This window comes from Macrobrachium nipponense, chromosome 16 (assembly GCF_015104395.2).
Source record: "Macrobrachium nipponense isolate FS-2020 chromosome 16, ASM1510439v2, whole genome shotgun sequence".
Taxonomy (NCBI): domain Eukaryota; kingdom Metazoa; phylum Arthropoda; class Malacostraca; order Decapoda; family Palaemonidae; genus Macrobrachium; species Macrobrachium nipponense.
Genome location: NC_087209.1, coordinates 36,239,124 through 36,253,314, shown reverse-complemented (window position 1 = coordinate 36,253,314; position 14,191 = coordinate 36,239,124).

The window sequence follows — 14,191 nt, the reverse complement described above, 5'->3', positions numbered from 1 at the left end:
GGCGCGGGAGTTTCAAAATTGTTCTCGGTGGTCCGGGCGAATCTCGGGACTTTACAGCAACAACCTTTCGTATCTTGAAAAACTTTTCGTATGTAGAGCAGTAAAAACTTTTTTGCATTGGCTTTCGTATCTTGAGTTTTTCGTAAGTAGAGCCTTCTTTCGTATCTCGAGGTACTACGTTATATTGCAGTGTTAGAAATACATTCAGCAGTATCAGCTCTCTGGAGTTACTGAATATCTGATTAATTATATTTGTATCATGATCCTCAGTAGGATTCTTGAGATCTCCTAATTGACGTACTTCAGTGACATGAAAAATGCATGTGCTGTACAGTTAGGCTTAACTGTAGGTAGGGCTTTGTGGCATAAGTATGGTATTTCATTAATCTGTACTGAAGTTTTACCTGTGGAAGAAGAAAGATGGTCTTTTAATATTTTTATGTGTATATATGATCACTGAAACCTAGTAATGCAATGAGGATAGGTTAGGTTAGGTTAGGTTAGTGAAATTTCTAGTGTAGGCTCCTGTTTTGAACCTGTAACCCTTAGAATACTAGGCCAGTCTACTTTTTTTCACCTTAACCCATCTAGGCCCAAAAGGTTTGTCCCATGCCTTTGACTATTGTCAATGGAAACTTGCCTATTTCCCACCACTATACTGTACTACTTATGGTATAAGTTGTGATGAACCTATAACTTATATGTCTGTGCTAATGTAACTCTTGAGTACCTTGTCTGAAGGTTCTATCACACAGTTAGGTATCATGTTTGCATCCTTCTTACCTGACAAAGGGCCCTTGTCCCAATCATTGAAATAATGCTCTTTACCACATAAGGCTACAGCATGCTTTAAATTTCTTCTGGAGTTTCTATGCACTTGCAGTACGTAAGTTTACCCTTCTTAGGTTTACTTGGTTGAAGTTTTTGCCCTTTCTTTGCTTGTTGGTAACTTTTTATATGCTGCTTGCCTTACCTGACTACTGCTACCATTATTAGTCTTGCTTATTAAGACATTTAAATTGTTTTTTTTCCAAAGCTTTATAAGTTCTTAACTGGGAGTTGTTTGACACAGGCTACCCTGGGAGTTGTTGGACATAGGCTACACTGAGTGTTGTTGGACACAGGCTACATTGGGTGTTGTTGGACACAGGCTACACTGGGTATTGGTTGGCATAAGCTAAACGGGGTGATGTTTGGTATAGGCTACATTGGGAGTTCTTTGACTTAGGCTAGCCCATACCTATTCGACTCTATTAAGCATTGGTTGACATGAATTCTTACAAAAATTCAATGTAGGCTAAACCAGTCATTCTTTATATTGCACCTGACCTTGTTGCTCACAACTTCTACCTAGAATGTAGACTGTATTTATATCACAGTCAAAAGTCATCCAGAGAGAAAAGTCAAATAGGTAGTACCTGTTGCGGTGAAATTATTGCCGAGTTTATCTGCTTACCACAGTCAGTTTGTCCAAAAAGGACACTAGATGTATCAATGGCCTAGGCTCGCAACCTCATGATGCCATATAAGTTTTATGTTCCAGTTCATAAGTAAAACAATGGAACCACGAAAACACCTTGTGTCCAAGTGATGTACGGGAAGGAAGATCGAGAGTCGGGAGTGAGTCGCCAGTCACTCGCCTCGGAGAGTTGGACCACCAGGGTCGACGTCATCAAGTCATGACGTCACATTGAACAGGCCTTCTATCTCGGTGGTCTTGGTTCAAGTCACTTGGATGACACCTATGACTTGGTAGCCTAGGCCAGTATAGGTTACCTATAGGGGGAATTTGGTTGGATGTAACTTGCTGTTATTGTATGACATTTACCCTAAAAACCTTACATATTACTTTGATGCTCCAGGTATGGGATTAATATGGCAACCATCAATATAGATCTAACAGTCCTTCTTGTCCTTGCTTCTGGACTCTTTGTACTTGGGCATCTGTTTTGTGTAATTGGGCATGCGTTTTCATGCCCAGAACAGAAATGTTAATTGGGGATGAGTGATCATTGCTTCACGGAAAATTAGTATGTATTGCTATTCTTAAATTTCAGGTGAGCAGGAGTCTGTTAGTCAGGTTGGTTGATAACATCTGAGGGGAATAAAGTTCATAGGGAGCTTGAGAAGGAGTACATGTCTAGAATTATAAGAATATAATAAGCTGATTTGATATCTGATTCTTCAACATTGACATTATAGTCACAGCAATAGCTGAATCCAAGAACTTTAATGAATGTAGTAAAGAATTTAAATTGAAACTTGTGATTGGTAAAACTTGAACAGAGCCCACTTTCTGTAGTGTGAGTCATTCAGTTTCTAGAAAAATGAAACCCCTAAGATATGTATAATCACATGGTTTTCCAGAAGTAACTTCCCCAGTAATTGCTTAGCTAAGAGTTTATACTCGACGGCAGCTTGAATAATTTTGATTCCCAGTAGGGATCCTTTTGTTTGTGTAGGTGACAAGACCTGCCTGCTTTTAGGGTAAGAAAGAGGAACAACTCCACTAGGCTCAATTTGTTTCTGCCACTTGTAACGTTCTTACAGTGTTGACAGAGCAGCTTGGTTGGTAATTCTAAGTAATGATGCCGCTCCTGCTTTTACCTTGGAAATTTATTTTTCCTACAGTTTTAGTGCTTTTGATGAAGAAGAGGTTGTTATCTTTTGGCGGTCAACTATTATTTATACATCCTATCTCTACCCAACGTTGATGGGTGACTTTGGGAATTTGGGGTTTAAGGTGAGGGAGAACAATCGACAAGTGGGCATGTTTGTGTTCTGGTACAGGCTGGGGTTATGCAAAGGGAGCGGCTGAAGGAAGGTCGGGTGTTTGGGGTGGTGGTTGTAGAGGGTATGAGTAGGTAAAGAGAGGGAGGGGGATATTAGGTAACGAGTCCTGGCCATAAGTAACAGTTGATTGACAAAGACCTCTATTACATCAAAAGTAATAAAAACTGTAGGAAAAATCAATTTCCAAGGTAAAAGCAGGCACGACAACATCACCTAGAATTACCACTAAGGTTGGTTGCGTGTTTGACAAATTCTGTGATTGGTGCACGGTTACAGGGATGGGGGCCTGGTACAATGACGTCACTAAAGAGCAACTTGCCGTAAATTTTGTCCAAGGTAAAACTTGTCACGAACCAAATCCACATTTACAAAATACACAAAATTCTACGACACTAACCAGAAATAAAAAATATAAAACACTGTAATCACCAAGAATAACGTTTGAACAAAGACTGTAAATCACAAAAGCACTTGGCCTACCTTAAACAGTAAACGTACAAGTCTTCCTTTCGTTGGTTCGTAGGGCACGGCAAGCACCCAATATTCTCAATAAAAATCTGTAATGACAGTATAATTCAAATAATTTGATGTAATTACTGCAATAAAATAAACTGAAATAATGTTAATTAACAAACTTCTGATCATATATAACAGGGAAAATGCAGATATTTTAAGAATGAAAAGACCCACACGTTTAACGGACCAGAACTTGTAGTTAACTTCATATAAAAACCGCCAATTAGTTTATCTGTACTGGGTGGGTAATCAGGACTGTGATTGGTTGAAAGAATGGTAGAGGGTGAATGCCGTCAAGTACAGGGAAGATTTCACACTTATGTGCCAATCAGACCATGTTTTGGGGGGAAAATAATAAAAAATAATGTGCAATACTTAGTGAACACATGAAAACACAGGATCTTGTAATGGACAAGAAAGTTTCTATGTAACCAGAGAAATGGCATTTTAAAGGAAAGACCGGTCCAGACAAATGTTATGGGAGGGGCACCTGTTTTACATATTCATCCAATACAATATTCATGCAATACATACAAACAAATAAATATATACTATATATATACACACACACATACACACAGGGAGTCCCCGCTTTACAACAGAGGTTCTGTTCTTCAGATGCGTCATAAACCAAAAATCGCCGTAAGCCGGAACATCATCGAATATTGTCAAAATCCTAAGAAATCCTTCCTTTTAATGCTTTCGTTATATTGAAAACAATGTAAACTGCATTCTTACTATGTTTTTCATTTAAAAAATCCTCAAGTATTGATTATCTTTTTGGAGTCATATTTCTTCCGTCGGATTGCCGTCATAAGTGTTGTAACCCTGGAACATGGAATGTGTCATAAACCTGGAAATAATTTCTGACCGATATAATTGAAAAGCGTCGTAACCTCGAAACGTCATAAGCTGAAACCATTGTAAAACGGGGACTACCTGTATATATATATATATATATATATATATATATTTATATATATATATATATATATATATATATATATATATATATATATATATATATATATATATATATATATATATATATATATATATATATATATATTATATATATATATATATATATATATATATATATATATATATATATATATATATATGTGTGTGTGTGTGTGTGTGTGATATATATATATATATATATATATATATATATATATATATATATATATATATATATACGTATATATATATATATATATATATATATATATATATATATATATATATATATATATTATATATATATATATATATATATATATATATATATATATATATATATATATATATATATATATATATATATATATATATATATATATATATATATATATATATATATATATATATATATATATATATATATATATATATATATATATATATATATATATATATATATATATATATATATATATATATATATATATATATATATATATATATATATATTAGTGTGTGTGTGTATAGGGTATGTAAAAATATATTATTATACTATGGTGTTAATATGTATAGTACTAGAATTGAAGGCAGTTGCTTGAAACCAAATAAGCAGCATTGGAGGGTGGAGAGATACCAAATTCCTTTAATGTAATTTATTTCGCTGACACTTCAGGACCATGTGTCCCATTTTCGAAGCTAAGAATTAAAAGAACAACAGAATTAAAAACAGACTCAGATTAAAGCATGATAAAAAGTTATTTCTTAACAAAATGTAAAGGGAGGTACAAGAGAAGGGAACAGTGATTACCAGGAGTGTTGAAGGAAAAGCTGAGTAAATGTCGGGGTCCGTTTTGGTTCTGATGGAAACTCGAGAGGTACAGAGGATTTGACGTGGACTAAGTATTTAATTGGGGAACTAGTTGTTTAATAAAAAGATTCGAGTATTGCCAGTTGGTGTTCGTTTGGAGCTTTGCCTATTATTTTGAAATCCTTGTAAATAATATTGTACTTGCATTTTTTCCCATGAACTCAAATACAAGGGAATTCGGGGTTTGATAGTTTGACACCCGTACGATAGCTAACTCCACGATGGGAATCCAATCTTACCTTTAACAACCTCTGGGTGGAGCCCACGTACTTCCCCAGGTCACATCTGGGCCAAATAAACTAATATATGACTCTCGAGGTCATCAAAGGAAGTAGACTCATTATATTTAAACAAGGATTTGATGGTCATTGGGTTACATGGAATCAGTTTTAAGTTGACTGCCGGAAGGTATTTGCTTACAATAAGTCTCAATTCTTGATAAAAGTGTCTTATCATAGATTTGGGGGACACTAGCGTACAGAGGTAGTTTTGGTACCGTTGGTAGTTCAAACTGTGGGTGGAAGATATTATTTAGAAATCTTCGAAATTGTTTGTAAAAGAGTTCCTTCATGAAACTTATCCCACCCGGATGTTAAAGTAAACGCCCTGCGGTAGAGAGTAGACAGCGAATTTAACTTGAAATTAAAAAAGCAGTGGCTGTAAAAGTTAAAACCCAGACCAGTAAACATTCTCTTTCTAAAAACTGTGGTATTAAAATGTTCGTCAAGTCTAAAAACCGACACATCAAGGAAGAGCAGTTTATTTTCACTTTCATATTCGATTGTGAACTTGATATTTGGGTGCATTTCATTGGCAAATTCGAGGAATTCGTCTGCCCGATCTTTATTTCTAAATAATAGGAATGATTCGTCAACATATAATATGCTATAAAAAAAGAGGGTGACAAGCCAAAAGGCAGGCGTCCAGCAACTGCTCCTCCACCCTCCGATGCTATATATATATGTTTATATATATGTATATATAATATATATACATATATACATATATAATATGCATATATATATATAGTGTATGTATGTATTTACACATACATACATGCATACATACATATATGTACATGTATATATGTGTGTATGTATGTATGTATATATATATGTATATATGTATGTACATATATATATATGATGTGTGTGTGTGTGTGTGTGTGAATGAAGTAAGAAAAACAACTTTGTTGGGACTTTCAAGCATCTTGAGGCTACAAGAATCCAGAAAAATCAATCTACACTATAAATTAAAAAAACAATATATATATATATATATATATATATATATATATATATATATACATATATACGTATATACATATATATGATATATATATATACATATATACGATATACATATATATGTATATATATATATATATATATATATATATATATATATATATATATATTTATATATATGTATATATATATATATATATATATATATATATATATATATATATATATATATATATTATATATATATATATGTATATATATACGTATATATGAATATATGTATATATATATATATATATATATATATATATATATATTTATATATATATATATACCGTTTTTAGATGTTTTAATCACGAGAGTTAGTTCTGTTTTTACTACTGCCGTTTATAGAAAGAAAACTTATACAGGTCTTGCAAATAATTTCTACAGTGCTTGCCAAACCAGTTTTAAATTGAATACCATCTATACTTTAGTGCATAGGGCTCTTAGATACTCTTCCAGTTGGGCCATATTTCATAAGGAGATTGAATTTTTAACTACTTTTTTTCAACAAAATTCATTTCCCAAGGATCTAGTTTTTAGAATCATCAACAAACTTTTAATTTTAACTGATTATTTTCATCCTGCCACACCGGTTTGTAAGTTCCGAAAAAACTTATGTATGCTTCAATCCCTTATATTTTTAACTCCAAATTTTCGCATAAACTGAACGAATTATTGAAACCGAAATACCTTGTATTAATTTAAAATTAATATCAAACAATCCAGTAAAATTGGCTCCTTGTTTGGCTTCAAGGACCATCTGCAGCCCTTCATGAGATCCAATGTCTATAAGTTTACATGCCCAGGATGTCCTGGTACTTATATTGGATCGACGAAGAGGTTGTTGCAGATGCGTTATTATAGTCACTTAGGGTTGAGTTTTAGAACGGGACAAAGATTGAGCAGACCAGAACATTCAAATATAAAAAATCATGCTATCAATTGTAAAATTGAGGTTAAGAAGCAGCACTTCTCCATATTAGCGTATTCTAAGGATGCAGATTATCTGACGACCTTAGAGTCATTATATATATTAAAAGACTTCGTTCCATCGTTAAACGGTGGCTGCTCCTCTGCTCAACTATATCTGGCATAGTCGTCTTTGAGTTGGTTGTTCCTTCCCTCTTCTGTCATTCTATCTTCTTCCTCTGTACCTGAAGGTTGGTGTAACAGCAGTTGTTTTTACTTTGCTTCTTACTTTTAGTCTTTTAATGTTTTTAATTGTCATTTTAAGAATCCTGTGTATTTTTAGTATTTTTAATGTTATTATTTTGTCATTTTTCAGACTGATGATGCACATAGTCATGTGCGAAACGTTTCTCTATGAATAAATCTTTTAAAACATCCATGTGTCTTCGGCATTCCTGAATTGCTGTTTGAGGATCATACTGCAGATAGTATATATATATATATATTAGTTTTTTTATTTTATAGTGTAGATTGATTCTCTGGATTCTTGTAGCCTCAAGATGCTTGAATGAATAAATGAATGATTGAAAGTTTTCTGGCATCCTGTCAAGATGCTTGAAAGAGCCACTTGTAACGTTCTTCCAGTGTTGACAGAGCAGCTTGGTTGGTAATTCTAAGTAATGATGCCGCTCCTGCTTCTACCTTGGAAATTGATTTTTCCTACAGTTTTAGTGCTTATGATGATTAATAGAGCTCTCAAATATTCTTCCTCATGGCAAATATTTCATAACGAAATGACTTTCTTGGTAAACTTTCTCAAAGCCAATTCATTTCCACAAGATATATTACATAAAATCACTAACAAGATACTTTCCAAATTTTTGCATCCATCATCAACTACTTTTGATGTACCGAAGAAAATATTTTATGCCACTATTCCATATTTGTCCGATTCAAAATTTATCTTAAACCTCACTCGTATAATAGAACAGGAAATTCCCTGTCTTAGAGTCAGGCTTGTGTCGAGTAATCCTTGTACTCTTGTAATATTCGATCGTTTTTTAACTTTAAAGATCGCCTTCAGCCCTTCATGAGATCCAACGTTATTTATAAATTCACATGCCCTGGATGTCCGGGCTCTTGCGTTGGATCGACTCGGAGGTTGCTGAGGGTCAGATATTGTAGCCATTTAGGCTTTAGCTTCCGTACAGGTCAGAGGATAAAACAACCAGAATTTTACAATATCAGAAACCACTCTATAATATGCAAAACTGAAATTCAAAAAGAACACTACAAAAATTGATTTATGTTAAACATCCTGACCAAATATCAACGCTGGAGTTGTTGTACATTAAAAGACTGGTGCCCTCATTAAACGGTAATTTGTCCTCGTCACCTTTGTACCTGGCATAGTTGTCGTCGCTTCTCTCTGCCAACTGTAACTCATTCCATCTTCACTTCTGATCATGGACGGTTGTGTTTTTAGTAGTCTCTCTTTTTATTTACTGCTCTTTTTAATCTTTTTTAGACTTTATTTTTTAAAATTGTGAATTCCTTGTAATTTTAAATGATTGTCTATAATATGTCTGTATTTTATTCACAGACTGATGATGCACACAGATGTATGTGCGAAACGTATGGTATGCAATAAACTTGGCCTTTTAAATGTCGTATCATGGACTCCTTCTGGACACTATAAATGAATGCTGAAGCACTACACACACACACACACACACACACACACACACACACACACACACACATATATATATATATATATATATATATATATATATATATATATATATATATATATCTATGCATATATAGTACATGTATATATGTATATATATACATACACACACACACACACACACACATATATATATTTATATATATATATATATATATATATATATATATATATATATATAGATATATATATATATATATATATATATATATATATATATATATATATATATATATATATATATATATATTGTTAAGAACTGCTTGTTCCCTCCTTGAAAATGTATTCTAACGCACTTAAAAATGGCCTTGCCTGGAGGGACGAGAGTTAATACAAACAAGGCCAATGTTACTGAAACAGGAGGAATCTACATAAACTCTGAATTTCTGTTTAAATGAACTATATTTACATTTAAGTTACTGGTAGGTCCCGAAATTAATGAGGTGGTTGATTACAGGTCCACTAGAAAGACGTGGCTGGGAAATGAACCAGACACATAGCTAGAAATTTATGCAAAGTGGGTTATTTCAATGCAAGCATTATTCCAAAGGGTTCCCAATTTTCTCCTACAATCAGGCACGGTATTTGTTTGCAAAGAGATTGCATTCTAGCATCAGTACTAAGGTGAGGGACACGTGGGAAACGCTATATGCTAGTTGCTCTTAGCATTACATATTAAAACTCACTCAAGGAGGCATGAAATGACTGGGAGCTTATACAGGAAGGAATACTATTAACTAGGGGGATGTTTAATATCCTTACTAGTATCACAAGGGGAATTACTCACAGCATTGAACCAAAATTGGGGAGCAGGCTGAACGAAGGAGGGGGAAAGTCACCTTGGGAGAATTAAATGAAATACTGACAAGAGGCAAAGATGATTCACTGACTGCAGTAAATTTACATCTCACAGTACCTGAAAATCCTGGGTCTGGTAGTCTTTTCATTTGCTGATATTTCTGTGCATTATGGACAGTGTAAGAACACTTGTGGGATCCCCCAGAGGAAGTAGGGCCACAAAAGGTGTGAAGTGGAATCCGCAGGGCTTGAGAAAGTTCTGAGGCAGAGCTGCTGTGGCCTCATCCTTTTAAAATCTCGGCCTGAGGAAGCTCTTTTCTCATTTACGACACCTGTGGAGAGTAAATCTAGGCAGCCAATGGGAGCAAAGAGGGGCTTTAGAGAGAATGGAGGCTTCCAGTTCATAGGGGCAACTTGAATATTGAATGAATGAACTTGTTTATAAAGAGAAATTACTCTTCCTTGGTTCTGACTTAAAATCCTGGACAATATATATTATATATATATATATATATATATATATATATATATATATATATATATATATATATATATATTCATCATCGGCCATTGTTAGTCCACTGCAGGACAAAGGCCTCAGACATTTCTTTCCACTCTCATCTGTTTATGGTCTTTCTATGCGATTCTATACCCGCAAATTTTCTTAGCTCATCAATCCATCGTCTTCTCTTCCTTCCCCTGCTTGGTTTGCAATCTCTTTTTGTCCATCTATTATCTGACATTCTCCTTATACGTCCTGACCACGCCCATTTCTTTCTCTTACCTGTTGTTAGAATATCCTCTACTTTAGTTTGCTCTCGTATCCATGTTGCTCTTTCTCTTTTTCTGTCTCTTAGTGTTATTCGACTCATTATTCTTTTTGTAGCTTTTTGAGTTGTAATTAGCTTATGTTATAAGGATTTAGTAAGGCTCCAAGTTTCTGATGCATAAGTTAATACTGGTAGGACCATCTGATTAGATACTTTTCTTTTTATAGAGAGGGCATTTTACTTTATATTTTATTTATTTATATATATATTATATATATAATATATATATTGTATATTGTATATGTATATATATATATATAGATAATTATATTTATAGAATATATATATATAGATATATATATATATATTTATATAAATATATAATACACTACACACCACACACACACACACACACATCAACACACACACACACACACACACACACACACAGTGGTCCCCCGTATTTGCAGGGGATGCGTACCATACTCCCCTATGAATAGTTAGAACCCTATGAAAATGCTTAAAACCTCCTATTTTGTTAGTAAAACTCAAGAAAAACCCACTAAAATTTTTTATACCTGATTGTTTAATAGTTTTATCGAAAAGTGCATTTTATGATGAAATTGATTAAAAAAAACCCAGGGATTTGTGGATATTTCTAATAGAAAGATACCGCGAATAGCCGAATTTTCCATGAATAATGTGGGGAGATGTTCCTGAGAGAAATCAGCGGAATGTGTGAGTCCGCAAATCTAGAGAGCACAAATACGAGGGGTCTACTGTATTTGTATAAAGGTATAAGCCACGAAGGAAAGCAAAACACTGGAGTAGCTGCAAGATCTTGCGACTCAACGTCCTTTACTTAGCAGACTGCTAAGTAAAGGACATTGAGTTGAAAGATCTTGTAGCTACTCCAGTGTTTCCCTTTCCTTTGGTGCTTATACCTTTATTTATGCATTAATCATGTTCCAAACTTCTGTGATTCAGTTATTCATACATACAAAATATATATATATATATATATTATATATATATATATATATATATATATATATTTATTTATTAATATATATATATATATATATATATATATATCAATATATATATATATAATATATATATATATATATATATATTTATATATTTATTTATTTGTTGATATCTATATATTTATTTATTTATTTATTTACTATATATATATATATATATATATATATATATATATATATATATATATATATATATATATATATATAATCTAATGTGAGTTTCGTAATGCAGTTATAGTTTTGGTAATACAATTGTTTCCCCGCAGAAGCTGTGTATCATGTTGTAAAATGTATGCTTTTATGTTCAGATTCCCATATTTAAAGATACATGTTTATGTAATGTATAATTCTTAGTTGAAAAATACGTAAGGCAGAGAGAGAGAAGGTAGTAGCATAAGCCTAAAGAGAGGTTGCTCTGTTCGAGCAAAAGTTGTTGTTATCCAACCCCTTGAAAATAGATGAGCTAAGCTAATTTTTTATCGCCTACCCATCTCGTTCATTTTGCAGCCGAGGAGGTTCGTATAGAAGGATGATGTAAGAATCTCTCGATATTGCATCAGATTATTCAGGAATCTTCCATACAATGATATCATTTCATTTTTACTTGCAGTAATTAAAGATTCTATTGCTTAATAACTTGACTCTTATCTCTTTCAATTTGTCAAAAGAGCACTTGCAGCCTCATAAATAGATTAGTTGTGAATTGGAAAATTCCATGACATCATGGAGATGATCAAACTATGTTTACGTCTTGAACACGTTGCTCAACCATCTTGATGAGGGTCCCTTTCGCCCACCATATCCACCCCTAGAACTTTCATTCTGCTCTGAGATTTTGTGTGTATGGGAGGCCAATCTCTCTCCTCTCTCTCTCTCTCTCTCTCTCTCTCTCTCTCTCTCTCTCTCTCTCTGTCGTTTGAAACATTGTTTTTCTACCATAACGTAACTGAAAATTTGAGATTGGGCACTCACTAGTTTTAATTTCTTAGTAACATATTTGTTGTTTGTGGAATTGTGGAATCTGAACAGAGTATTATTGTTATTTTTTGTGTGGCGCCACAAAAGTGTTGAAGATGGTAACAGGCCTTTCTTTATGAGTGAAAAGTTGCAACTAATTTGAAGTAGTATGGTGATTTTACAAATATTCTGCAGTGCACTTAAAGGTATTTCTGTTCACATCGCCAGAATTATAATTCAGAATCACTCTTGCTCGTTGCATCAAAAATAAAAATGTATCCATCGTGAATCACTTTGCTTCTCCACGTTTTGTTAAAATATCTTCCACTTCGACAATAGGGCTTTAGACGACTGAAATTCTAAAGCTACCAAAAGTAAATGTAAAAAAAAAATAAAAATTGTTCAATTGTTAAACAATTGTTAAAATGAGAGCTAATTGCGCCAAAACGACGAAGTATCTATTTGATGGCCTAAATGTCGTTTACAGGGACAAAGTAGTCATTTGACGACTAACAGTCTCTCCGCCGAAAATTTCTATATGCCAAATCGGCTACGCCGAATCGGCCAGCCGAAACAGCGACGCCAAAACGGGCTACGCCAAAAAGTCTCATTCCCTATATATATAGTATATATATATATATAGTATATATATGTGTGTATGTATGTATGTACTGGCAAGAGGTAATATTGTGCTGCGTGCATTTGCCACAGGGGTTTCCCGAGGTTAGCTATGTTTAAGGGGGTGGCGGAACAGTGCTTCGCATCTTATCCGCAATTTTAAAGGTTTTTGGCATGCAGGGAGGTACTGGCCTGCTCTAGCCACGGTTTACAGGTCAGTGAGATTTTCAGGAAATCCCAAGATCAGCCACCTAAAAAAAACCCACATTCATGTAAAAAAAAACAGCTTACAAAAACATCTAATTTACATAAAAATAATTGAATCCTGCTAACTTCTACATATATAACACAATGTAAAGCCTCCTATAGGTCCTCCGCTGAGTCGTCTTTATCGTTTCCTGTTGACAAAGTCGACGAATCTTTTTTTTTTCCTTTTCTTTTCTTATTCCATTCGTTCCAAATACCAAATACTTTTTGCTCAAATATCCTCACTCCGAACCGTCGAGTTTACTGGGCTTTGAAAATACTTGGACCAACCTTTAAACAAAAGCTAAAATGAAGGTTATCATATGAAAAGAAACAAAGGCATTCACGAAACTGATGGTAATTTAAAAAAAAAAATGAAATGTTTGTAAATAGATAACATCAAATATAATATGAATGTAAATGTTATATGAAACGAACAAGATAAAAAAAAAAAAACAACAAAAAAAAAAAAAAAAAAAAAATTATGGGTGAGTAATGTGTTGTAAAAGTGCAAAGCAAATAGTCGGACGGAAATAATGGGAAGGGAAGAGAGTGACTTGCACAAATGTATAAATCATGCCTGAAGTACCCCTAACCAACCCTCAATTTGACGTCACTAAGAGATGAAATATCCTAAAAGCATCTTCCACTCCTAC